This window comes from Cervus canadensis, chromosome X (genome assembly GCF_019320065.1).
Source record: "Cervus canadensis isolate Bull #8, Minnesota chromosome X, ASM1932006v1, whole genome shotgun sequence".
Classification (NCBI taxonomy): Eukaryota; Metazoa; Chordata; class Mammalia; order Artiodactyla; family Cervidae; genus Cervus; species Cervus canadensis.
In genome coordinates, this window is record NC_057419.1 from 101,500,886 (window position 1) to 101,527,671 (window position 26,786).

Consider the following 26,786-nt stretch of genomic DNA (forward strand, 5'->3'; position numbering starts at 1 on the left):
CCACTGGAAAAAAAAAAAAAAACTAATTACAAAAAAAATAAAAAAAAAAAAAAAAAGAGATTGGGAACTCCCATTTTATTTTGTGACCCTGAACATGGTAACATGAGATTGGATTTATAACTATTTTGGAAATGTGAATTTACTTAGCAGTAATGTACTTGGTGAAAGAATTAGAAAATAAAATGTGATTATAGCGAAATCTTCTTATACTTTTTGTCTGTCATTTTATACAGCTAAGTTATCTCAGTTTATTTGGATTTTCCCAGGTTATTATTTAAGAAACTAGGAGAAAATTAATCTGACTAAATAAGGCCCTGCTCCCTGGCTAATTTATTCCACAGAACTTCACAGAGCCTGTGCTCTGTGACAGGCCATGTTAGCAGTGGGGACACTAGGAGAAGCAGGACACCCCCACACCTAGAGTGATGATCTAAGAGCTGGAGTCACATGAGGAAGGTGGAGAAATGTCCCCTAGTCCCACAGAACAAGGCAACACGTGGCGGGGCGGTGGAGTTCCAGGAGGATCCCTCGAGTGTCAGTGCCTGAGCCAGGGCGGTTTGGGGCTTTGGGAAGCTGGGGTTCCTTCTGTTGAGGTGATCGTGATGAGGCTGGGTGGTGGCAGTAACCAGACCTCTCGACGATGTCTTATGGGTGAGAAGAAAATTTGAAATGGGACATGTCCATTAGAAGTTCCTCCTTACTTGGAGATGAATCTCCTGGGTCCAAAAGAGAAAGTGCAGTTTGATTAGGATCAAGTAGACACCTGGTTTTTCTGCCTGAGAGTAAATACATTCGAAAGGTTCCAAAAGAGACATGAGTGAATTTGGGTTGGCACACAGTCTTCTCAGTCTCTGGGTACATAGCTGAAGACATTTCAGTTACCACTCTCAATCTCCCTGTAGGATTTTAATGGGGATCTTCATTTAGTTGTCTAGGTTTATCTAAGTAGATTGTAACCTTTAATGTGGCTCTTGGTCATTACACGTGCGTTTTTTTTTTTTTTTCATTTTTTTGTAGTTGGAGGCTATTATTTTACATCATTGTAGTGGTTTTTGTCATACATGACATGAATCAGCATCTTTTTGTTTTGTATTTTTCCACATTTATTGGTCCGAGCAATTTTCATTGTCTAACAGTACATGACAACAAAGACCTTTTAAAATAACGATTGTTGTCACATGCTGCTGGCAGATTTTGCTTTTAGAATGGCTGATGGCTTCTAAGTCTGGCACAGCTCAGAAACTCATGTTCTTAACAATACAAGGACTTTGTCTGAAATCACCATAGTGTCACCTAGTTATTCTCTATAGCTACTTTATTTTGTTTGGCCAGAAAGTCCTCTTGGAGGAGGTCGCCATTAACCCCACTATAGGGCTGCAGGTGGGCGATTCTTCAACCTGGAGAACAATTACACCAAAGAAGTTCTGGCACTGTTGAACCCCACAATAGACTTCCCAACTTTGGAATCTGACAAAGGGGTTGAGAATCTCCAGGGAAACTGACTTTGAAGATCAGTGAGATCTGATTACAGAACTTCCACAGGACTGGGGAAACAGAGACTCTCAGGGGGCAGAAACAAAACATTACATGCACTAGGATCCAGGAGAAAGGAGCAGTGGACCCACAAGAGACTGACCAGACTTGTCTGTGAGTGATCGGGAGTCTCCAGTGGAGGCCTGGGTCAACAGTGACCCGCCGTGGGGTTAGGACCACTGACAGCAGCAGCCCTGGGAGGCGCAGCATGCTGGCATAAGTCCTCTTGAAGGAGGTTGCCATTATCCCAATCATAGTTTGGTCCCAGGTCAAACTGCAGGGAGGGAACATAGCCCCACTCATTAGCAGAAAATTGGATTAAAGATTTACTGAGCATGTCCTTGCCCACCAAAGCAAGACCCAGTTTTCCCCACAGCCAGTCCCATACATCAGGAAGCTTGCACAAGCCTCTTATCCTCATCCATCAGAGGGCAGAGAGAATGAAAACAACAATCATGGAAAACTAACCAAACTGATCACATGGTTCACAGCTTTGTGTAACTTAATGAAACTATGTGCCATGCCACATGGGGTCACCCAAGATGCATGGGTCATGGTAGAGAGTTCTGACAAAATACAGTTCACTGGAGAAGGGAATGGAAAATCACTTCAGCATCCATTCCCTGAGAATCCCATGAACAGTATGAAAAGGCAAAAAGGTATGACACTGAAAGATGAACTCCCCGGGTTGGTAAATGCCCAATATACTTCTGGAAAAGAGTGGAGAAATAGCTCCAGAAAGAATGAAGAGGCTGAGCCAAAGCAGAAACACCAGGCAGAGTGGAAGTGTCTGATGGTGAAAATAAAGTTTGATACTATAAAGAACAATATTGTACAGGAACCTGGAATGTTAGGTCCATGAATCAAGGTAAATTGGAAGTGGTCAAACAGGAGATGGCTAGAGTGAACATTGACATTTTAGAAATCCATGAACTAAGATGTATGGGAATGGGTGAATTTAATTCAGATGACCATGATATCCATTACTGTGAGCAAGTATCTCTTAGAAGAAATGGAGTAGCCCTTATAGTCACTGTAGGAGTCTGAAATGCAGTACTTGGGTGCAATCTCAAAAGTGACAGAATGACCTTGGTTCATTTCCAAGGCAAGCCATTCAATATCACAGTAATCCAAGTCTATGCCCCAACCACTGATGCCAAAGAAGCTGAAGTCGAACAGTTCTATGAAAACCTGCAAGACCTAGAACTAACACCAAAAAGAGATGGCCTTTTCATCACAGGGAATCGGGATGCAAAAGTAGGAAGTCAAGAGTTACCTGAATTAACAGGCAAGTTTGGTCTTAGAGTCCAAAATGAAGCAGGGCAAAAGCTAACAGGGTTTTGCCAAGAGAATGCACTGGTCATAGCAAACACCCTCTTCCAACAACACAAGAGATGACTCTACACATGGACTTCACCAGATGGTCAATACCGAAATCAGACTGATTATAATCTTTGCAGCCGAAGATGGATAAACTCTATACAGTCAGCAAAAACAAGACTGGGAGCTGACTGTGGCTCAGATCATGAACTCCTTATTGCAAAATTCAGACTTAAATTGAAGAAAGTAGGAAAACCACTAGACAATTCAGGTATGACCCAAATCAAGTCCCTAATGATTATACAGTGGAAGTGACAAATAGATTCAAGGAATTAGATCTGAAAGACAGAGTGCCTGAAGAACTATGGAATGAGATTTATAACACTGTACAGGAGACAGTGGCCAAAACCATCCCCAAGAAAAATAAATGCAAGAAGGCAAACAGGTGTCTGAAGAGTCCTTACAAATAGCTGAGAAAAAAAGAGACGAGAAAGGCAAAGGAGAAAAAGAAAGATATGCCCATCTGAATGCAGAATTCCAAAGAAGAGCAAGGAGAAATAAGAAGACGTTCTTAAGGGAACAGTGCAAAGAAATAGAGGAAAACAATAGAATGGGAAAGACTAGAGATCTCTTCAAGAAAATTAGAGATACCAAGGGAATAATTCATGCAAAGATGGACACAATAAAGGAAAGAAACGGTATGGACCTAACAGAAGCAGAAGAAATTAAGAAGAGGTGGCAAGAATACACAAAAGAACTGTACCAAAAAATGTCCTAATGACCCAGATAACCACAATGGTGTGGTCACTCACCTAGAGCCAGACATTCTGGGGTGTGAGGTCAAGCAGGCCTTAGGAAGCTTTACTATGAACAAAGCTAGTGGAGGTGATGGAATTCCAGCTAAGCTACTTCAAATCCTAAAAGATGGTGCTGTGAAAGTGCTGCACTCAATATGCCAGCAAATTTGGAAAACTCAGTAGTGGCCAAAGGACTGAAGAAGGTCAGTTTTCATTACAATCCCATAGAGGGGCAATGCTAAAAATTGCTCAAACTGCCACACAATTGGACACATTTCATATGCTAGCAAGGTCATACTCAAAATCCTCCAACCTCTGCTTCAACAGAATGTGAACTGAGAACTTCCAGATGTACAAATTGGATATAGAAAAGGCAGAGGAACCAGAGGTCAAAATGCCAACCTCAACTGAAGCATAAAAAACGCAAGAGAGTGGAGAAGGAAATGGCAACCCACTCCAGTATTCTTGCCTAGAGAACCCCATGGACAAAAGGGCCTGGGGGTCTATGATCCATGGGGGTCACAACTTAGTGACTACACCACAACAACCATAACAACAAACACACAATCAGGCAGATTATGATTCAGGGAAATACCTTTTCATGAAAATGTGGCATAAAATGGAGAATGAAGAGACCTAGCAATGTGGAATGTAGAGTTTTGTAAGAAATTAAAATGTGAGTATAGAATAATAGTTGTTAATATTCAAACAATAGAGTCCATGGCTAAAGGAAAAAAAAAAAAGAAAAAGCAAGAGAGTTCCCGAAAGACAGCTAATTCTGCTTTATTGACTATGCTAAAGTCTTTGACAGTGTGGATCACAACAAACTGGAAAATTCTGAAAGAGATGAGAATACCAGACCACCTAACTTGCCTCTTGAGAAACCTTTATGCAGATCAAAAAGCAACAGTTAAAACTGGACGTGGAGCAATGAACTGGTTCCAAATTGGGAAAGGAGAACATCAAGGCTGTATATTGTCACCCTGCTTGTTTAACATATGCAGAGTACATCACACAAAGTGCTGGGCTGGATAAAACTCGGGCTGGAATCAAGATTGCTGGGAGAAATATCAATAACCTCAGATATGCAAATGACAGACTTCCATGGTGACTCAGATGGTAAAGATTCCGCCTGCAATGAGGCAGACGTGGGTTCAATTCCTGGGTTGGGAAGGTCCCCTGGAGGAGGGCATGGCAACCCACTCCAATATTCGTGCCTGGAGAATCCCCATGGCCAGAGGAGCCTAGCAGGCTGCAGTCCACAGGGTTGCAAAGAGTCAGAGACGACTGAGTGACTAAGCACAGCACAGCATGGAAATGACACCACTCCAAGGGCAGAAAGTGAGGAGGAACTAAAGAGCTTCTTGATGAAGGTGAAAGAGGAGAGTGAAAAGCTGGCTTAAAACTCAACATTCAAAAAACTAAGATCATGGCATCCAGTTCCATCACTTCTTGGCAAATAGATGGGGACAAAAAATGTAAGCAGTGACAAACTTTACTTTCTTGGACTCCAAAATCACTGTGGACAGTGACTGCAGCCATGAAATTAAAAGACACTTGCTCCTTGAAAGAAAGCTATGACAAACCTAGGCAGCCTATTAAAAAGGAGAGATATCAGTTTGCTGACAAAGGTCCATCTAGTCAAAGCTATGGTTTTTCCAGTAGTCATGTACGGCTGTGACAGTTGGACCATAAAGAAGCCTCGGCTCAGAAGAATTGATGCTTTTGAACTGTGGTGCTGGATAAGATTCTTGATAGTCCCCTGGACTGCAATTGAGATCAAACCAGTCAATCTTAAAGGAAATCAACCCTGAGTATTCATTGGAAAAACTGATACTAAAGCTGAAGCTCCAGTACTTTGGCCACCTGATGTGAAGAGCCAGCTCATTGGAAAAGACCTTGATGCTCCAAAAAGATTGAGGGCAGTTGGAAATTGGAGGTGACAGGGTGAGATGGTTGGATGGCATCATCAACTCAATGGACATGAATTTAAGCTAACTCCAGGAGAGCATGAAGGATAGGGAAGCCTGGCTTGCTGCAGTTCATATGGTCACAAAGAGTCGGACATGACTGAGCCACTGAACAACAACAACGCTCTATTTTGACTTTGATTATAATTTTCCCTTAATAGCCTAAGTGACTGTTACAGTCAATGATATTAGTATTGCTCTAGGTATGAGAAGATGCAAGAATCAGGGCTCATAAAAATCTCCTGAAAGTGTCTAATTATCTGAAGGCCTTTTCTGCCAGTTTTTCCAGAGCACAGACTGCCTCATTCCTAATTTCCATACTGAATTCCTTTCAGGGGGTTTTGAAGATCAGCAGCTTAAGTGGACATGATTTAATCTTTTGTGGAGATAGATGGCAATTTCCAGTTTCCAACTGGCAGAGCCCCTTCAGGGTCATGAATCTGACCATGGTTTGGGGGCATTACATGACCATTTTGCCCTATGGTACTAGGAATGCTCATTCCCAGGTCTTGTGAAGATTTTGTTAACAGGCCACTCAATGTGTTGTTACTGAATTAAGCACAGTTCAAAACAGTATTCAAAATTCAAAACAATTCAAAACAGTATTTAAAATTCACTGGACTACCTGTACTTACTAGCCTCTTGGTCCACAAAACTATTCCTTTTTGTTTCTTTTTCCCATATCTAGAGTTACACCTTTACAATCACTGATTTCATGTGAAAATGTATACTATCATTTTATCGGTGGCTCAGTCACACACTTGGTAATGTAAGGGACAACAATTTTTTAAACAGTCAATATAGAAAACAATATAACTAGCAGTAACAGTAAGGTCATGGGCTTCCCTTATGGCTCAGATGGTAAAGAATCTGCCTGCAATGCATGGGACCCAGGTGATTGGGAAGATCCCCTGGAGAAGGGAATGGCTACCCACTCCAGTATTCTTTCCTGGAAAATTCCATGGACAAAGGAACCTGGTGGGCTATATAGTCCATGGGGATGCAAAGAGTCAGACACGACTGAGCAACTAAAACTTTCAATTTTCAATAGTAAGGTCATACGTAAGAACTTAAGTCAAGAACTTCAATTGGTTGTAGCCCAGTATATACCTAAGTCATCTGACTTAGACTGTTCTGTACCAATCCTTATTTCTTAGGGAAACTATATATTGGCATTGTCCATAAGGCACCCAGTCTGTTTTCTAGTGTTACTAGACTGATTATCCTTAGTATGATTTAGTTGTTCCCAGCATAGAGGAGACTTGAAATTACCATAGCCTGATGTTAACTACATAAATCCATTCCATAATTGTGAGAGGTGTTAGTCCTTGGTTGAAATTTTGCTTGTTGCTCTGATTGAACTTGAGTAATACAGGAAAATTTATATTTAAGGCCAAGGTGAGAGCTGGCATTATTAACTGATAAGGTGAGGGGATCTTATCTCATAATATCAATAGTGGCCTGAACATGACTATAATTTTTTTTTTCATTTGAGATAGATTTCCCAAGAGTCTCCGAAGTCTTGGAGAGGAGAAACCCACCAAAGTAACTCAGAAGTGCTAGACACAGATAACTGATACAAACCCAATAATTGGATTGATTTTTAAAACTAGCATATGGTCATGCCTATGATTAAAAAAAATTTGATTCACTTGCAAAGGTCCAAGAAGTCAAGAAAACAGTATGAAGACTCATACAAAGCAGGTCGAGGATCTTGGGTAAGTTGTCTACTTCTGATGTCATCTTTTTTTTTCTCATGTGAGTGTAGTTTTTCCTCTGAGCTTTGTTTTAGGGTGATTTTGAGATCAGCAGTCCTCTCTACAGGGCAATCTGTAGCAGGGAACCTTTGTGAGTGGAAATTAATCGAAGAGTTGATTCCCTTTGGTTATACTGTGCATGAGCTTCTTAACAGCACCTTAAGTTAAGAGGACCTTGATAAGGCTCCGTCTGTCCAGGTCAGTGATAGTCTTTTGAATTATGTCCTTTAGAATCCTCTGGTTACAGGTCATGGGGCATCTGATCTTTATCCAAAGATAGATTAATGAGTTAAGCATCTGATCTTTATCCAAGGATAGATTATTAAGTTAGGCTTTAGGAACAAATTTAGAGTGTCCCTTAATAGCTCAATTAAACATTTTAGCAGTGTAACACAACAGCAAGGAATGAACTGGGAAGTGAGCCTTGCCAAATATAGACCTTAATTAACAAAGCTAGACCTTAATATCTAGTGAAACAAAAAAAAATTTTTTTCTTCATTATGAGGGCACTAAACTCAAACTCAGGGAAGGCTTTACACCATCAAATAAAAATGAGTTTTCTCAGGGGGCTAGGAAAAGCCAACTGGCCATCTTGGATTTCCCATAGACCTGACTGGCTGATTTAAACAGTAGTTCTTCACTTAGCCAAAATAACAATGGAAGATTTCAAAGGCAGTTCAACATCTTAAGAAAACTTGTTACTGCTGTTATTGTTCAGTCGCCAAGTGGTGTCTGATTCTTTGTGACTCCATGGGCTGCAGCACACCAGGTCTCCCTGTTCCTCACCCTCTCCCGGAATTTGCCCAAGTGCATGTCCATTGAATTAGTGATGCCATCCAACCATCTCATCCTCTGTTGCCCTCTTCTCCTTCTGCCTTCAATCTTTCCCAGCATCAAGGTCTTTTCCAATGAGTCAGCTCTTCGCATCAGGTGGCCAAAGTATTGGAGCTTCAGCTTCAGCATCAGTCCTTCCAAAGTGTATTCAGAGTTGATTTCTTTTAGGATTGACTGGTTTGATCTCCTTGCAGTTCAAGACACTTTCAAGAATCTTCTCCATCACCACAGTTTGAAAGCATCAATTCCTTGTTGCTCTGTCTTCTTTATGGTACAATTCTCACACCCGTACCTGACTATTGGAAAGATCATAGCTTTGATTATATGGGCCATTGTCAGTCAATTGATGTCTTTGTTTTTTAATACACTGTCTAGGTTTGTCATAACTTTCCTTTCAAGAAGCAGTCATCTTCTAATTTCATCGCTGCAGTCACCATCCCAGTGATTTTAGAGCCCAAGAAGAGGAAATTTGTCACTGCTTCCACCTTTTCACCTTCCATTTGCTTGAAGTGATGGGACGGGTTGCCATGATATTAATTTTTTTTTTTTAATTTTAAGTTTTAAGCCCACTTTTTCACTGTCCTCTTTCACCTTCATCAAGAGGCTCTTTAGTTCCTCTTCACTTTCTGTCATTAGAGTGGTATCATCTGCAAAACTGAGGTTATTGGATTTCTCCCAGCAATCTTGAATCCAGCTTGTAACTCATCCAGCCTGGAATGTCGTATGATGTTCTCTGCATATAAGTTAAATGAACTGGGTGAAAATACACAGCCTTGTGGAGTTCATTTCTCAATTTGGAATCAGTCACTTGTTCATTATAAGGTTCTAATTGCTGCTTCTTGACATGCATACAGGTTTCTCAGGAGACAAATAAGATGGTCTGATATTCCTATCTTCTTAAGAATTTTCCACCATTTGTTATGATCCACACATTTGGGATTCTCTGGTAGCTCAGCTGGTAAAGAATCCACCTGCAATGGAGGAAACCCCAGTTCGATTCCTGGGTTGGGAAGATCCCGTGGAGAAGGGAAAGGCTACCCACTCCAGTATTCTGGCCTGGAGAATTCCATGGACTGTATAGTCCATGGGGTTGTAAAGAGTCAGACACGACTTGGTGACTTTCACTTCACACAGTCAAAGGCTTTAGCATAGTCAGTAAAACAGAGGTAGATGTCCCTCTGGACTGCCCTTACTTTCTCTATGACTGAAGGAATGTTTGCAATTTGATCTTTGGTTCCTCTGCACAGGCACTCCAAGATGTCTGGCTCTAAGTGAGTGACTCCACCACCATTGATATCCAGGTCACTAAGATCTTTTTTGTACAGTTCTGTGTATTCTTGCCATCCTTTCTTGATTTGCCAGGGGAAAAGTGAGCACTACAAGTGAGCCCTGAGAGGACTACCCACCCCAGAACTGGGGGACCTCACAGAGTTCACCCCACCTTCCAGCACAGAAGGCCTAGGGCTCTGCTACAGCTGACACTGGATATGAGCCTTTGTTACCTCTCACAAGGACTCCAGGAACCTAGAGATGAAGACCTAGGTCGAGAATGTGTCCTGAGGTCACAGAGTACAAGGTCCAGGCAGTGTGAGGAGTCAAGGTGAGGCGGGCACCCTTAGTGTGCACCAAGGGCTCCCCATCCCCGAATACACAGGACCCAACATGCCACAGATCACTTCCCCCTTCATCCCATGAAATACTGGCTATTCTGGCTGCACCCTTAGGCGCCATCTCACTTCCTCACTTGACAGGGGAAAGTCGACCAAGGAGGAGTGCCCTTGTGAGGCCCAAGAGCAGCCCTCAGGAGGGGATCTGTAAGTGGCCTGAGTCAGAGCAGGCCAGGGCATGTCTTTCAACTGACCATTTACCACCCCCCCCACCAGGCCCGTGGTCCCCATCTGTCCCCCTGCATCACTCCTGTCTACAATTCGATCCCAGTCATCATGTTCATGGTCGAGACGAGTGAACTCAGCAAGCCCAAGGAAGACCTTAAGGGCCAAAACCAGGCCCAGGGCCCAGGGGAGGCACGGCTCATGGGGGCTGAGGCAGAGGAGGCCTCAACCCCTCTGGCCTCCTCCTGCCCAATCTCCTCTTCCTCTGCCGTCACCCATATGGAGTCCTTGCTCAAGAAGGCTGTGAATGTGATGACAGCTGAACTACTGGGGTCCTTGCTGCTCAAGGATGGCATCAAGGAGCCAATCTCCCAGGCCAAAATGCTGAATATAGTCCTCAGGGATAACCAGGCCCACTTCCTGGTGGTCTTCCATAAAGCCACACAGGGCCTGCCGCTGGTCTTTGGTGTGTGTATGAAGGAGGTAGACCCCAGGGAGCACATCTACATCTTGGTCCCCACCCTGGGCCTCACCCTCAATGAGATGCAGAGGGATGGGCAGGGCATGCCCAAGGCTGGCCTCCTGGTGGTGGACCTGAGCCTGATCTTTCTAGCAGGGGACCTGACCCTGAGGAGGAGGTCTAGGGAACACTCAGCTGGATGGGGCTATGTGTATGGAGAGAGCACTGCATCTTTGGGGGCCCAGGGAGCTGCTGACCCAAGTGTGGGTACAGGAGGGGTACCTGGAGGGCCAGCAGGTGCCTGACAGTGACCCTGCTCACTTCGAGCTCCTGTGGGGTCCCTGGGCCTATGTGGAGACCAGCAAGTGGCAAGTCAGGGTGTTTCTGCTCAGGGTCAAACAAAAGGCTTTGAGGGCCTACTGACTCCTGTCTGCAGAGGCTGAGGGGGAGGAGGAAGAGGGGGCCTGAGCCAGAGCAGCAGCCAGGTGATCCTTCCCTCTGTGATTGAAGAGGAAGCAGTCGGCCTTCTCAGAAGTGAAGGCCCGGGCCAGTTGGGGGAACCAGTGTGAAGCATCTTTGGGCTCCTGTTCTCTATGAAGATGCACAGATTCATCTCTCTTTTCTTTAGAAATTTTTCAAACTTTGGCTGTTTTAATAGAAGGCTAAATAAACTTCAGTGTCTTAGCTTTGTGAATGATGCTGATCACAGTGTGTTTGTGCTTACACAGTTCAAGAATAAGAGTTTTGCTCTTTTTTAAAAGTGACTGGAAACTCATCTATTTTGTTTTGTGACCCTGAACAAAATGAAATGGAATTGGAATAGAACTAGTTTGGAAATGTGAAAATACTTAATAGTAATATCATTGGGGAAGAATTAAGAGATAAAACATAATTGAGGTGAGTTCTTGCTGCTTATATTTCTTGTGTGTCATTTTCTACAGCTAAGCTATCCCTGTTCAGTTGGACATTTTTAGGTTATTATTTAAGAAAGTACAAAAAATCTGATCCAACTAATAAGTCCCCTGCTCACTGGCTTATTCCACATTTATTACTTCATGGAGGCTTTGCTCTGTGGAAGGCCCTGTGTTAGCAGTGGGGATGCTAAGAGAAGCAGGACACCCCCACACCTAGAGCGATGATCTAAGAGCTGCAGTCATCTAAGAGCTGCAGATGATCTAAGAACTGAGGAAGGTGGAGAGACATCCCCTAGTTCCACAGGACAAGGCAACATGTGAGGTTGGGGGGCAGTGGGACTCCAAGAAGAGCACTTGAATGTCGGTGCCTGAGCCAGGGCGGTTTGGGGCTTTGGGAAGCTGGGTTCTTCCTGTGGGAGATGATTGTGATGAGGGTAGGTGGTGACGACAGCCAGAGTTATACACAGTGTCTTATGAGTGAGAAGAAAATCTGAAATTGGACATATACTTAGAAGATCCTCTTCTGTCCTAGATAAATTCCTGGGGCAGGAAGGGAAGGTATACTTTGGTCAGGAACAGGTAGACACTTGCTTATGCTGCCTGATCTAAGTATACCAAAAATTTTCAAAATGGGGGGGGTGAGTGGACTTTTATTAGCTGCACAATCTACTCAGTCTTGGGGAATATAGTTGAAAAAGTCTTGATAAGCACCTCCAAACTTTTGTATGATTTTAATGGAGTGCCTTCTTTGCAACTGGAGGTTGGGCACTTCAACTGATGGATCAGTTTTTCTAGGTGGTCAGACCCTAAAGCCACAGATGAAGAGCGGTTATGAAAACTACAGTGGCAAAATCTGCACTGAACTTGAATTCACACACTTCAGAATCCTCCTTGGAGGTGAAGAGTGCTACATTGTGCATATCCTAGCTGGATTTTATAAAGAAAACTCCCACTGTCCTTGTCCTCCCACTGTCTCTTGTCTGATACCTGTCCCTCATGAAGGTCACGGCTGTCAGGGAGCTTACGGGCACCTGTGCAGGTGCTCAGGCAAGTTCCATCATGTGGAGGCAGCTGGGACTCCCGGAGGGAGACTGTGTCCTGGCATCAGGAGGCAGGGGCACATCCTCAGCCCGCTGAGACTGTGGGCAGCATCATTGCAGAGGGAAGGGCAGAAAGAGCACTGGAGGGAGCTGGGGGGACCCCTCCATGACATTCACAAAAGCCTTGGAAGCTAAATCAGATCTTGCATTTGAGAGTGCTGATGATACAGAGTGGTGACTAGAAACAGTTGAGGTTCAAGGCACGTTGGGCTTTCTCAGAAACTCCTCAACACATGAAGGGAATTGTCTTCATCACAAGCTATACCAACCAGCTGCTGTCTGTTGAGCACCGAGTACACTGCAGGGCAGGGGAGAGACTCCAGGTCCTTCTTCACATCTCTTCTCCCTCTGTTTCTTGGAAGCTGCCTGCAGGGAACATGAGACCTTTATGTAAACCTACCACAGTTTGGGACTAAGTTGTGATTAATTCAATGTTTTTTAATTAATTCATTAGAAGGACTGATGCTGAAGCTTCAATATGTTCTCCATCTGATGTGAAGAGCCAACTCATTGGAAAAGACCCTTATGCTGGGAAAGATTAAAGACAGGAGAAGAATGGTGACAAAGGAAGAGATGGTTGGATGGCGTCATGAATGGACATGAATTTGGGCAAATTCTGGGAGATAGTGAAGGACAGGGAAGCCTGGCATGCTGCAGTCCATAGGGTGGCAAAGAACGGGATGCAACCGAACAACAACATATTCACAGTATTGAATACAGACAAAGGTTTTATCTAAATAACAATAGCACATTGTTTGGGGGGCAAAAACATACCATATGCACTTTGCCTGGGGTGGGGTGGAAATGGAATTTGGAGGCAGGTGGTGCCACATCATGGGCCTGACCTCCCAAGAAGCAGAAAAGGCTCCTGACTGACTGATGGAAGCTCTGTCCAGGCGCCATTCGTTCAGGGCCAAGGGTGAGGACCTGGGCTTCTCCCAGTGTCACAGTCAGATGATGGGTGTATTTCCAAGGACTACTGTCCTCCTAGAGACCTCCAGGACAGTTGCGATGTAGACAGGGTGGAAGAGTAAGGAGAATTTTGAATTCTGGGCACTGCAGATGGTATCCTGGGGGTGGTACAGCCAGAGGGACTGAGGACAGTGGACAGCCCTGGGAGCAAGGGGCAGGGATTGAGAGAGTCAATTCCTAGGCAGGTTGATAACAAGTCTGGGTTCCCTGAGGAGGAGAAAGGGGTTTGGGGCTCTCAAGGAGGAGATAGGGGTCTGGAATTCTCAAGGAGGAGGAAAGGACAATTTTTTTTCCCCTCTACATGTCTTAGTCTTAGTCACATAAAATGTTTTTTTCCTTTAAGCCTCAAACTGATGATTACACAACAAACAACTCAGCTTAAACTCTGTACTAGGGATTATATAGCAACAGTGTATCCTGCTTGAGGACAGCTTCTCCTTCCAGAAAACCTTCTGACTAATCCTGATATTTTACAATGTATATTATGGGAGTGGGTCTGGTAGGATCTTTCTATTGTTAAGTTCTAGTCCTGTTATCCTAAAATGCAAATTGTGGGAGTGGGTCTGGTAAAATTTTTACTACCTGAGACATTCTTTTGATTAATTGCAATAACCAATTATAAAAAAAGTATATAACTCCCTTGCTAACACCAGCAAGGGCAGACTCTCTGTCCCCCTTCTGATGGATGTCTATGTCAGAAGCTTTCTCTGTCCCTTTTCTCACTTTAATAAAACTCCGCTACACAAAAGCTCTTGAGTGTTCAAACCTGGTCCCAGGTCCTGAAGCTAAATCTTCTTTGGAGATCACGAATTCAACATCGTTCACCATAAGCTTTCAGAATGCATCCTAGGAGTCTGGAGCTGAGCTTCAAGCCAGAACCGCATGAAGACCACACAGTCCTCGCCCTCTGCCCTCCTTCTGGGGTCCATTCTTCTCTCCCCTTCCCTTCCCCACGTGGCAGGGCCAGGCCTGGAGAAGAGGAGACACATAGATGGGGAACTGGCTCAAGAGCCTCTGGGGATGCTGAGAAAGAAGCTGGGGGACACGAGACTATGAAGGCCATTTATACAGAAGAAGCCTCTGGAATCTCGGTTTCCTTCTCGCACCAGCAGAGTCATGAAACAAACCACTCTGTTTGCACACCAGGAGGAAATGCAGTCCTATGTATTTGTTCCTTTTTCATGAAATGTCACACTCTGCACCTCCCCTGATGTGAGCAGGGGTGGTGGACTTCATACAAGGGGCCACCCTTCAGGAAGCAAAGTCCAGGAATTCCTTCCTGCCATCTGATCACTTTAGCTCTCAGAGCAGCACCCTTCCATTGTCTCAGAGCTCTTCGGTCCTCCTGATGCTGTGTTGGAGGCAGCAGCCCAAGTGGACCTGTAAGGATGAGAATACCCTGTCCCTGGCTTCCAGCCCAGAGCTCCCATCACCCCTACTGTGGACCACTTGCCCCCACTGTTTCCAACCTGGCCTTACTCTCTGCATCTCGGGGCTCTACTCTTCCTGTCCCTGTCCAGACAACCTCCGAGCCCAAGATGGGCGCAGTGTTGGCATTCCCCTACAAGTCGTACATGAAGGTCCCCAAATAATAGTCCTCTGTCACAATTGTTGTGATTCAGATAAATGGACAGTTGAGGTCGCTTTTGGTGAGTGCCATGACAGCTAGTAAATAACAACCCTGTGCGATGTGAATAATGACAAAAGGTTATGATTATGAATGACTACTCAAATGATTCCTTAATTCTCAATCTTTGATGAAAATGATCAGCGAGGCTGGATGGTAGAAGGTTGTCCTTTCTGAGGTTTGGCCAGAAGAGGGTTGCGGGGATGGTGTGTCAGCCACCCACAGAGCCAGAGAGGACCTCACTGTCCACAAACAGGCTGTTAGAGCAGATGAAAGGCTGTAGCAGATGACAGGTGCGGTCAACAGCCTGCTCCCCAGATCCCATCATCCCCAGACTCAAAGGAGGATTGGAAATAGCTGGTTTCATGACACAGTGTTGTTCGTCCATGTGTGGGTCATGGGCATTTCCTCACTGGAGCAGTAAGGGAACCCTGGCATTTGAAACCCAGAGTGCAGTGATTGTTCATACTCCTCTGCATTACTGTGTGATGCATAATTACTTTTATCATAATAGTTGTGGTAAATTCTTACTAGTTCTGTTCCATTTATTCACTGGGACAAGAAGATGATCTGACTTGCCAAAATAGCCATCAGGGCACAGAAGCCTCGAGATATACCTTTGTGACTGAGTCCAACACAAATACTTGGGGATCATACTCTGGAATTTCTGACAGGGCGCAGGGAATCCCCCCTGCCCATGACTTCAACCTCCAAAGGCTAAGTCTCTGTGTCTAACTTGCATTTCATCTTGTTGTTCACTTCTGGTGCCATTTCAGAGCACAATGGTCATAGTAATTTTCAGAAAGCAGGCATCAAAATGAAAGACCCTGCGGAGATCAACCTAATCAAGGTGAGGGGGTCAGGCTGCTGTACCCTCCCCACATTGATCCGGTGAGTAGACTCTCACAACGAGCCACACCCATGGAGGCAGCCCCTTCAGTGGAGGGCAAATCTGGAAAAGACTTTTGCCCTGAGTCCTCATCCACCAACACCGGTGTCCCTGGGCAAATGAGTGGGCTAGTGACAAAGAGGAGATCTGGGTGGCACCACAGCATCCACTATAATCCACCCCTCCCAACACTGACATACACTCCCTTCATCTGGAGAGTTCACCTCATCTGAGGACAGCTCCTTGACAATTCTGGTTGGTCTCCTCTCCTCCTAAAGAAGCTCAGAGAGAAAGACTGGACAAATGCTGGGCTATCCAGTTGCAGCAGCTGCTGCACCACAACTGATGGTCACTCTCCATTGCCCGAGATCCCTTCAAGATCCCTCGTACTCTCAGCCAGGACCTCGGTCATTTCCAGTGGCTTTCCTGGTGAGGTAATACAGACTTTGTCCCTCAGGGTGTTGAAGCCCTGGGCCCTATGCCCTTCTCAGACCCTTGCTCTTGAACTTGTCAATTCACCACTGAAATGGGGCAGGAACCTAAGACACATCACCTGGCTGTTAGAGATGTTTCCTTGCTGTTCCCACTGTGCCAGAGTAACCCGCACACTCCTTAGGATCAAGGTCATCTCTGCCTGCTGGGATGGGGACAGCTCTGTGTGTGCTGGGCCCCTAGCAGGAGGAGCCCAGGTGCCCAGGTGGGAACCATGGCTCTTGGGTCAGTAGGACTGCTATCGTGTCTCCCGGGGGAATCTTCTTGCTTTGGCAACAGCCTGTCGTGTGTCACCACCGGCAAGAGGGTAACCAGTAACCACATGGGGCTGGGTATTGTGAACTCAAATGGGCTTAGTGTGTCCTAGGGCCTGGCCTTCTACCTTAGCATAATGTGAAGTCAAATGTACATAGCTAGATGTGGCTAATGTGGACAGCCCTGCTGTGGAACTACAGAACTTACTCTTAGAACTGGAAGCACGACTTCCCTTGTGGGTCACTGGGAGTGGTGGCAGGTGGGGTCATGAGTCACTGGGAGTGGTCGTACAGGTAGTCAATCTCTGGGAGTGGATGCAGGTGGGGTCATGGGTCAGTGGGAGTGGTGATCAGTGGGGTCACTCTACCCTCTAGTTCAAGGACCATGTATCTTACCTCATGGGGGAACTAAGGATGACAGATGTGGAGCATGTCCAGCCCCTGAAGGTTGACACACCACTACCATGGGCTCTCATATTCCAGTGTGCACCCCACATGTGCTTTGTAGAGGCCATTCTGCTGCTCCAGAAGACCAGGAGCTTCTGGAAGATGGGGACTGAGATAGCAACTGTGGATCCAATGGCCACTTGCCCTCTGAGCTCCTGGTGTGCTCTTAGAGGATCTCTTGGTCTTGGATGGTTTTGTGAAATATCCTGTGTCAGTCAGTTCTGCTTTCTGTGAGTCCTCCAATAGTGGTGCCAGACAAGGTGCTGCAAGAAGGAAGGTGAAACCCACATCTAGAATGGGTTTCACCCATCAATTTCAGGAAAGATGAACCTCTCCTCCTTCAAGGATGGAAGTGAGATATTGTGATCAACTTGCCATTAGTGGCTCAATGATCTTCTGGAGGGAGGTGCCACAGAGGGGTCAGCATGACTCTCTGTCCATGGTAGGGCAAACACCTGGTAGGTGCCATAGCTCATCTGGCCTGCTGGTGGCGCCTGTGCTGCTGAGCCCAGATGCAGCGTCATCCTTGGCCCCATGGCTCCTCCACACATGAGAGCACTGTGCAGCCCTAAGGGACCACTGACAGAGGCTGGGTGCTCTCAATTCTTCAGGCATTGCGTCTTCATCGATGTTTCTTGCCTCTTGTGTGCTGCATGCTTTTGTGAGTAGTAAGAGGCAATGGAAATATCTTCCTTTTTGGTGTCCCTATAGGTTCATTGATGTATCCCTTCTCCAAACCTACTTGTGGCAATCTACCAAAACTTCTCATTCTAAGTACCTGACTGGCTGGCCAATCCATTTTCCATCATCTTTAAGCCTTGGCTCGGGTCATTTCTTTTATCCATATATAGTGGATCCCTAGAGGCACCATCTGAAGTTGCATCCACTGGGAGGGGATTTCTGCTCACCACTGTCTCTATGGCCATGTGTGGTGGAGGTGGTATTGCAGCAGGAGCCCATTTCCACCTGCAGTTGCAGTTCAGCCAACCCACCCCTCGTCTACGCTCAGCATCCACCCCAAACAGCTGGTCAGGAGATAACTTCTTGGTCCACTAATCTCCAGGAATAAACTGTGGCAGAGGTGCTTGTGACATATTTGCAGGTCATATTGGGGTTTAGCTCACCTTCTTGTAATCTATGGCCCTGCTTGGGTGTGATCTCCTCAGAGACGCCACTTCTGTTTTGTGGTGGATTACTGTTGCAGTCCCCTCCCTCTGTGGGTCTGACAGAACCTAGCTCATGAGGACCACTGACTGCATGCTGTATGCCGAGGAGGTGGCCACGTGTTCCAGCAAAGATAACAAACCTGGCAAAGCAGTTGCTATCGAGGGAGTGGTGGGCCACAGTCCTCCTTGGGAGCCTATAGGTTTGAGTAGGGTCCAGACTGCTGAGGAGGTATGGTGGGGACCACCTCCCTGCATCCTTTTGGTGTTAAGGGTGTCATTCATGTTCCTCATCTCCCAAACCAGAGGGAATCTTGGTTTGTATTTACTCTCATGGTCAAGGTGCAGGGAATGCACTTGGTCTTCCCGGCTCTGATAGCTTCTCTACTGATGGCCTTGCGTGCATTCAGGGCTTGTGCCCATCATCAAGCCCATCTGTTCTAATCACACATCTGGAGGTGGCAGGCAGGAGATCTCTGGGTCAGATCTAGGCCAGAACTCCATATGTTCCTTGTGCACACATCCTCCCACTCCACTGGGGACATTGATGGAGTGAAGGCCTGAGTATCACTGTCCACAGCATCCCATTTCTAGATGTCCTTACAATGTTTGCGTCTTTCCTCTCTCACCCGTGATCAGTCACCAAGGTAAACGATGAGGGTCTCTTTGTGGGACAGACTTGGGGAACGATGGCTGCATACATCTGTCAGGGTGTTGCAGAGTCTTTACTCATAAGGATCCCTCTTTCCCCTTGGTCAATGGATTATGTGTCTGACAATTGACTCAGGTCTGGGAACTGGGGAAGATATCATGACTCATTTGGAGCACTCACCTACATTCTCCTGCTCACTCATCTTTGTTGTCTATCAGACAGTAAGGAATCTGCCTGCAATGCAGGAGACTTGGGTTTGATCCCTGGGTGGGGAAGATCCCCTGGAGAAGGGAAAGGCAACCCACTCCATTATTCTTGCCTGGAGCATTCCATGTACAGAGGAGACTGGAGGGCTACAGTTCATGGGGTCGCAAAGAGTCAGACACGACTGAGCGATGAACATTTTCACTTATACTAATTAAGGCACACATTGTGGCTGGCCCATCTCTCTTGACCGTAAGAACACCGTGTCCTGTTAGCAAGCTCTATGCCTCTCTGCAGATCAGAGCCTCTGGCTGATATATCAGTTTTGCTGCTTTTGCAAAATCACATTCCTTCTTAAGTTTAAGTGCCACCTGCTGAATTGAAGGAGATGTGATTAAAAAAAAAAAAAAACTTCCAGGTATTTTTTTTGTGTGTGTGGAATTACAAAAAACAGTGCCTCTGGAGTCAACACATCACATGAATATTGCCAGAATATTCTATCCACATGGGCTGCTCTGGGCACTGCCCTCCTATGGCTTTCCAGGGTCTGACCCATGGGAGCAAAGCCAAATGTCACTTGGGCACTAGTGAACACACATGAGGCAGCTTGGGGATTTTTACCAATCAACCCTGTTGTGACTTTAAGAGGATGGTGACCCCATATCAGAGAGGAGTGAGAGCAATTGGTGAAATTTAACTTTTACTCTTTACACTATTCCAAAGGAAACAGAAAACCTGGTATTACTGAGAGACAATATGAACTTGCACAGCAAAAATTCAAGCGAACCCACCAAAAATAAATAAATAAATAAAACGTATATGAACCAGTTAATGAGTTTAGCCAATATGCAAGGTATGAGGTCAGTGTTTTAAAAAAAACCAAATATATTTCTGTATAGTAGCAATGAATCATCCCAAAGTGAAATTAATAGAACAATTCCGTTCACCATAGCATCAAAAGGAAGGAAATACTTTGGAAGAAGACTAATATACCAACAAAAGATGTGTGTGAGTTCCACACTGAAAAGTACAAAACTTTGCTGAGTGGGGTTTGCAAATATCTATGAGAGAGAAGGGCTCTATGCTCATGAGTCAGGAGGTGCGATGCTGTCAGACTGTGGTTGCCTCCAGTGCGATGTGTGGATTCTCCCCATTCCCTCCCCAAATGCCCAGAGACTTTTCTGTAAAAATGGACAAGCTGATTCAAAAACGACGATGTAAAAGACCCAGAATAGACACAAAATGTGGTGAGGGGTGGGGGCCGATGGAAGGTTTACTTGCCTTTCATGATTTCAAAACCCATTGTTATGATAAAGGCATCATGAAAATACAGGGTTGTTTTTTTTTTTTCATTTATTTTTATTAGTTGGAGGCTAATTACAACATTGTAGTGGTTTTCGCCATACATTGACATGAATCAGCCATGGATTTACATGTGTTCCCCATCCCGATCTCCCCTCCCACCTCCCTCCCCACCCCATCCCTCTGGGTCTTTCCAGTGCACCAGCCCTGAGCACTTGTCTCATGCATCCAACCTGGGCTGGTGATCTCTTTCACACTTGATAGTATACTTGTTTCAATGTTATTCTCTCAGATCATCCCACCCTCGCCTTCTCCCTCAGAGTCCAAAAGTCTGTTCTATATATCTGTGTCTTTTTTTCTGTTTTGCATATAGGATTATTGTTACCATCTTTTAAAATTCCATACATATGTGTTAGTATACTGTATTGGTGTTTATCTTTCTGGTTTACTTCACTCTGTATAATGGGCTCCAGTTTCATCCATCTCATTAGAACTGATTCAAATGGATTCTTTTTAATGGCTGAGTGATATTCCATTGTGTATATGTACCATAGCTTCCTTATCCATTCGTCTGCTGATGGGCATCTAGGTTGTTTCCATGTTCTGGCAATTATAAACAGTGCTTCGATTAACATTGGAGTGCACATGTCTCTTTCAGATCTGGTTTCCTCGGTGTGTATGCCCAGAAGTGGGATTGCTGGGTCATATGGAAGTTCTACTTCCAGTTTTTGAAGGAATCTCCACACTGTCCTCCATAGTGGCTGTACTAGTTTGCATTCCCACCAAGAGTGTAAGAGGGTTCCCTTTTCTCCACACCCTCTCCAGCATTTATTGCTTGTAGACTTTTGGATAGCAGCCATCCTGACTGGCATGTAATGGTACCTCATTGTGGTTTTGATTTGCATACAATGGAAAAAAGACAACCTCTTTAACAAGTGGTGCTGGGAAAACTGGTCAAACACTTGTAAAATAATGAAACCAGAACACTTTCTAACACCATACACAAAAATAAACTCAAAATGGATTAAAGATCTAAATGTAAGACCAGAAACTATGAAACTCCTAGAGGAGAACATAGGCAAAACACTCTCCGACATAAATCACAGCAGGATCCTCTATGACCCACCTCCCAGAATATTGGAAATAAAAGCAAAAATAAACAAATGAGACCTAATTAAACTTAAAAGCTTTTGCACAACAAAGGAAACTATAAGCAAGGTGAAAAGACAACTTTCAGAATGGGAGAAAATAATAGCAACGAAGCAACAGACAAAGGATTGATCTCAAAAATATACAAGTAACACCTGCAGCTCAATTCCACCAGAAAAATAAATGACTCAATCAAAAAATAGGCCAAAGAACTAAACAGACATTTCTCCAAAGAAGACATACAGATGAAAATACAATTTTATTGTAAGGGTAGATGTAGAGCTCAATGGGACAGAATTGAGAGTTCATAAATAAGCTCATTTGTTTATGGTCCATGGATGTTTTTCAAGGTGCTAGATCTACATGGAAGGAATAAATCCACTTTTCAACAATTGGAGCTGAGAGAAGGGGGATCCACCTACAAAAAAAATGTGAGTTTACACCATTTCCTCAGAACATACACAAAAATTAATTCATAGTAGAAAATGTTCATGACTTTGCTTTAGACAATATTTTCCCAAATACAACACCAAAGCCTAATCCATGAAAGGAAAAAAAATCAATACAGTATAATTTATAAAAATTTAAATCTGTTTTCACATATCCTTGCAGTGGAATTCTGGTTAGGAATAAAAAGAAAAGAATGGCAAACCTGTGGTACAGCATGGATCAAGGAAATAAGTCATGTTACTCCTTTTCTATGCAATTTCCAGGAAAGGCAAATCAGTAGAGATGGGAGGAGAGCAATGACTGCATGGGAGTGGGCTGGGAAATCAGGGATTAACTGTAGGTGGGCAGAGGTCATCTTCCTGAGTGATGGAAATGTTCCAAAATTGGACTGTGATGATGGCTACATGACTTACGAAACTGACTGGAGATCTCTGAATTATACCTTTCCATGGGTGAATTTTATGGTATTCAAATTACACTTCAATGAAGTTGAACAGTGCTTCTTTCCAGCTGGAATTTTTAATCAACTCCTTCCCTCTTTGGCAGCTCCTCTTGCATCCAAACCACTATTTTCACTCATTTTATTCCTACAAAATTCTAGACCTTGTTTAACATTGGTCAAGTAACACTCAAGGTAACAACTATTTGGTCAGTTTCCTGGAGTCGACTCTGGCTCTCTGAGACAAAGAAGAAGACCTTCTGTTCAGCAGGTTCTGGGCCTCACATCAGGGGGGAGTCACTCTTCCTCTGAGGAAACACTTGGAGATGTGGGTATAAAACACCTTGCTCCCTACCTCCATTCAAATGCAATGCAACAGGCACCCAGGCCAACTTCCTTTCTTTCCCCAGGAAGAGATCTTTCTGCTTTTACCCAGGATTCCACAGGACACTGCTCAGCAATGTCCCCTTTCAGACTTTCCCTCATCCCCAAGACACACCATCTGCAGGTCTGAGGGTTGCCACTGCAGCTGGCTAAAATCTTGGCTTTCTCTGTCCACTGAAGACAGATAAAAAACATGGAGACAGAGTGTGGAGGCAATAGAAAGGTGGCTTTAATTCTCAGCCAGCAGAGAGGGGAACAAAGCAGGCTCATGCCTCAAAAACTGAGCCTCCTGTCCATGAGGAATCTAGGGGCTGATATAAGATGAGGGCTCCCAGTCAGTGATGAGGAACAAAGGTGTTAAGATCTTGATTTCTTCCTCTCAAAGTCAGTCATAGACTGGCTTCAGTAACCCATTAATTGAGCCTGGCAGTTTGGAGACTCTGTGGCCTTCTTTCTGATCTGTAACTACAAGAGGAAGGGTGTTGTAAGGGTAATCACCAGATACACGATGTATTTAGCATAGAGTCAAAGAAAAATAGATGTGAAGTATAGCTCCTGTGGGCTTCCCTGGTAGCTCAGCTGGTAAAGAATCCGCCTGCAATGCAGGTGACCCCAGTTCTATTCCTGGGTTGGGAAGATCCACTGGAGAAGAGATAGGCTACCCACTCCAGTATTCTTGTCTGGAGAATTCCATGGACTATACATATATATAGTCCTTGGAGTTGCAAAGAGTTGGACTCAGTGACTTTCACACTTTCATAGCTCCTGTAGAGTTATGGGGCAGGAAAGCAGTCTTGGTTACAGACATACAGAGTTAGGAGCAATTAAAGTTTAAAAAGTAGGAATGTTAAAAAAAAAAAAGTAGGAATGTTCAGGCCTGGTTCCTGTTCTCTTTACATTCTTTCTTCTCAGGAAAGGGGGAAACAAACAAACAAAAAAAACACTTCATTCTTCTTGTTTTCCTTTTTGCTACAATACTACCACCCAGCCTCATCACAATCACCTCCCACAGAAGGAACCCAGTTTCCCAAAGCCCCAAACCTCCCTGGCTCAGGCACCAACACTTGAGCTCTCCTCCTGGAGCCCCTCTTCCCCGCCCCTTGTTTCCTTGTTCTGTGGGACTAGGGGATGTCTCTACACCTTCCTCATGTGACTTTGGTTCCTAGACCATCACTCTAGGTGTGGGCGTGTTCTGCTTCTCCTACTGTCCCCACTGCTAACAAGGGCCTTCCATAGAGCAGAGACTCCATGAAATTCTGGGGAATAAATAAGCCAGTGAGCAAGGTGCTTAATCACTCAGACCAATTTTATCCTACTTTCTTCAATAACTCATGCAAATCCAATGAAACACAGATATTTTAGTTTTATAGAATGACAGAGAAGAGGACAAAAGATTTTAGAATTAACTTAAATTTTTATTCTTTATTTCCTTTTATTTTTTCCTCATGTCCAGTTGTTTTGGGGATCTTATTTCCTTAACCAGGGACCGAACCTGGGCTCCAGCAGTGAAAGCACTGAGTCCTAACAGATGCATTGTCAGGGAATTCCCAATTTTGCTATTTCTTGACATCTATCAATTTTATTAAGTTCTTTCTCATTTCCAAGAAAATCTCTATTCCAATGAAATGTTAGCTTCTTCAGGGTCACAAAATAAAATAGGAGAGTTCCCAATCTCTCTTACAAAACAGCAAAACTCCTATCCTTAAACTAAGTAAGTACCAATACATGTGTAATCAATGGCATTCAAAAAGTTAGATACTGAGGTTTATTAAGACTTCAGCTGAAAAAAAACAACATTTGAAAAATTCCTAAAGAAAACAGAGATGAATCTCCATGTCACTGTGGAAAGAAGGAACCCAAAGATGCTACACACTGTGTGCCCCCAACTGGCCTGGGCCCTTACAACTGAGAAGGCTGACTGCTCCCTCTCCAATCACAGAGGGAAGGGTCAGCCTCACTTCCTGCCCCCAGGACAAGCTGTTGGATGTAGGCCTGGAAGGAGCCTGGCTGCTGCTCTGGCTCAGGGCCCCTCTTCCTCCTCCCTCTCAGCCTTTGAAGATGGGAGTGGGAGGGACCTGGAAGCCCCTTGATTGATTCTGAGCAGATGCTCTAGGATGTGCCACTTGCTGGTCTCTGCATAGGCCCAGGGACCCCACAGGAACTTGTAGTGAGCAGGGTCACTGTGGGGAACCATCTGGTACTCCAGGTATCCCTCCTGCACCCACATTTGGGTCAGCAGCTCCCTGGGCTCCCCATAGATGTAGTGCTCCCTCCCAGCATATACACCCATGTCATTCTGGGTTTCCCAGATATCCTCCTCAAGGGCACAGTTGCCCTCCAGGAGGATCATGCCTAGAACCACCACCAGGAAGCTGGTCTTCGGCATGCTGTGCCCATCGCTCACCATCCCATTGCAGGTGAGGCCCAGGGTGGGGACTAGCACGTAGGTGTGCTTCGTGTGGTCCACCTCCCTCATATCCACACCAAAAAGCTGCAGGCAGTCCGAGGCTTGGCGAAAGGCCTCAGGGAAGTGGTGCCCGTCTTCTTTGATGGACCATGTTCAGGATCTCATCCTTCATGGTCGGCTCCTTGGTGCGATACTTGAGGAGCAGGAAGCGCACCAGCTCCACCACCAGCAGATGCAATGGGTCTGGGTGCGTGGACTGGGCACCTTCCTGGTTCTGCCCAGTGCTCGGCCCCTCCTCATCTTGGCTGCTAGAGGCCTCATCTTCGGATTGGCTCCATGGAGCGGGAGCCATGGCAGGGGAGGAGGGGAAGGCACGCGGAGGTCTTGGGGAGGGGGACAAGATGCCTCAGCATCAGCCAACTCCAGCTCCTCCAGGGTGCCCAGGAATAGGACAGAGGAGGAGGAGTAAAGTGAGGAGGAGGGGGAAAGGGATGCAACCTCCTCCTCCTCCTCCACCTCTATCTCCTTCTCCTTCTCCACCTCCCCTTCCTCCTCCTCCCCCACCCAAATGAACTGTGCCTCCATTGGGCTCTCAGCCTCCCTTGGGTCCTGAAGTATGGCCTCACTCTCCTTGTGGAGCTCGCTCATTCCAGGCATGATGACTGGGATCAAACCACAGATAGAAGTGAGGCAGGGGGACAGATGGGGACCACAAGCCTGGGGGAGAGAGGGGTTGTGCACGGCCTCGGCTGAGAAATCCACCCTGGGTGGTCTGACACAGGCCACTGACAGGTATCCTCTTGAGGGGTGCTCTCTGGCCTCACAGGGGTGCTCCTGCTGGGCAGGCTGTCTGTTGCTAACTCCAAGGAGGAAGTGAGATGGCTCCCAGGGGTATAGTCAGCACAGTCCGAGGTCCTGGGGCTGATATGGTGGGGGAAATTTGGGCCTTGTGGAGTCCCATCTGTTCTGGGATGGGAGCCCCCACTGCACACTCAGGGCACATACCTCACCTAGACTCCTGGCACTGCCTGGGCCTCCTTTGCTCTGCAACCTGCGGACACAAGCTTCAGACCTGTGCTTTCATCTCTGGGCTCCTGGAGCCCCTGTGAGAGGAAACAAGGGGGCACCTCAGCTGTAGACTGTGGCATGGCGCTGGGCCACTCAGTGCTGACAGGAGGACTGGGCTGTATTCAGCGAGGTTCCCCCTGTCCTGAGGTGAGTGGTCCCCCCTGTGCTCACAAAGGGTTCTCTGCTTCCTCCCGCCAGGGTCTGGGTCCTCCTGACTGTTGCCCTGAGGCAAAATTCTCAAGACAAATTCCCTGTACTGAAAGGGAGAAACAGAGAGGCCCTGAATACTGGTCATGCCTGCCCAGGGGCTAACAGGGCTCACAAGGGACAACAAGGGGTGGCCAAACTCTATTGAGTCCCTCTGTGCTGG

The 26,786-nt window shown here is 45.5% G+C and overlaps 1 protein-coding gene and 1 pseudogene across 1 annotated transcript in view; both read left to right on the forward strand.

Moving 5' to 3' along the window:
- LOC122434463 (melanoma-associated antigen 9-like) overlaps positions 1 to 26,786 on the forward strand; it is a 263,142-nt gene that overhangs the window by 27,328 nt on the left and 209,028 nt on the right. The gene's annotated exons all lie outside the window — the stretch shown is intronic.
- On the forward strand, positions 10,108 to 10,926 carry LOC122435675 (annotated as a pseudogene).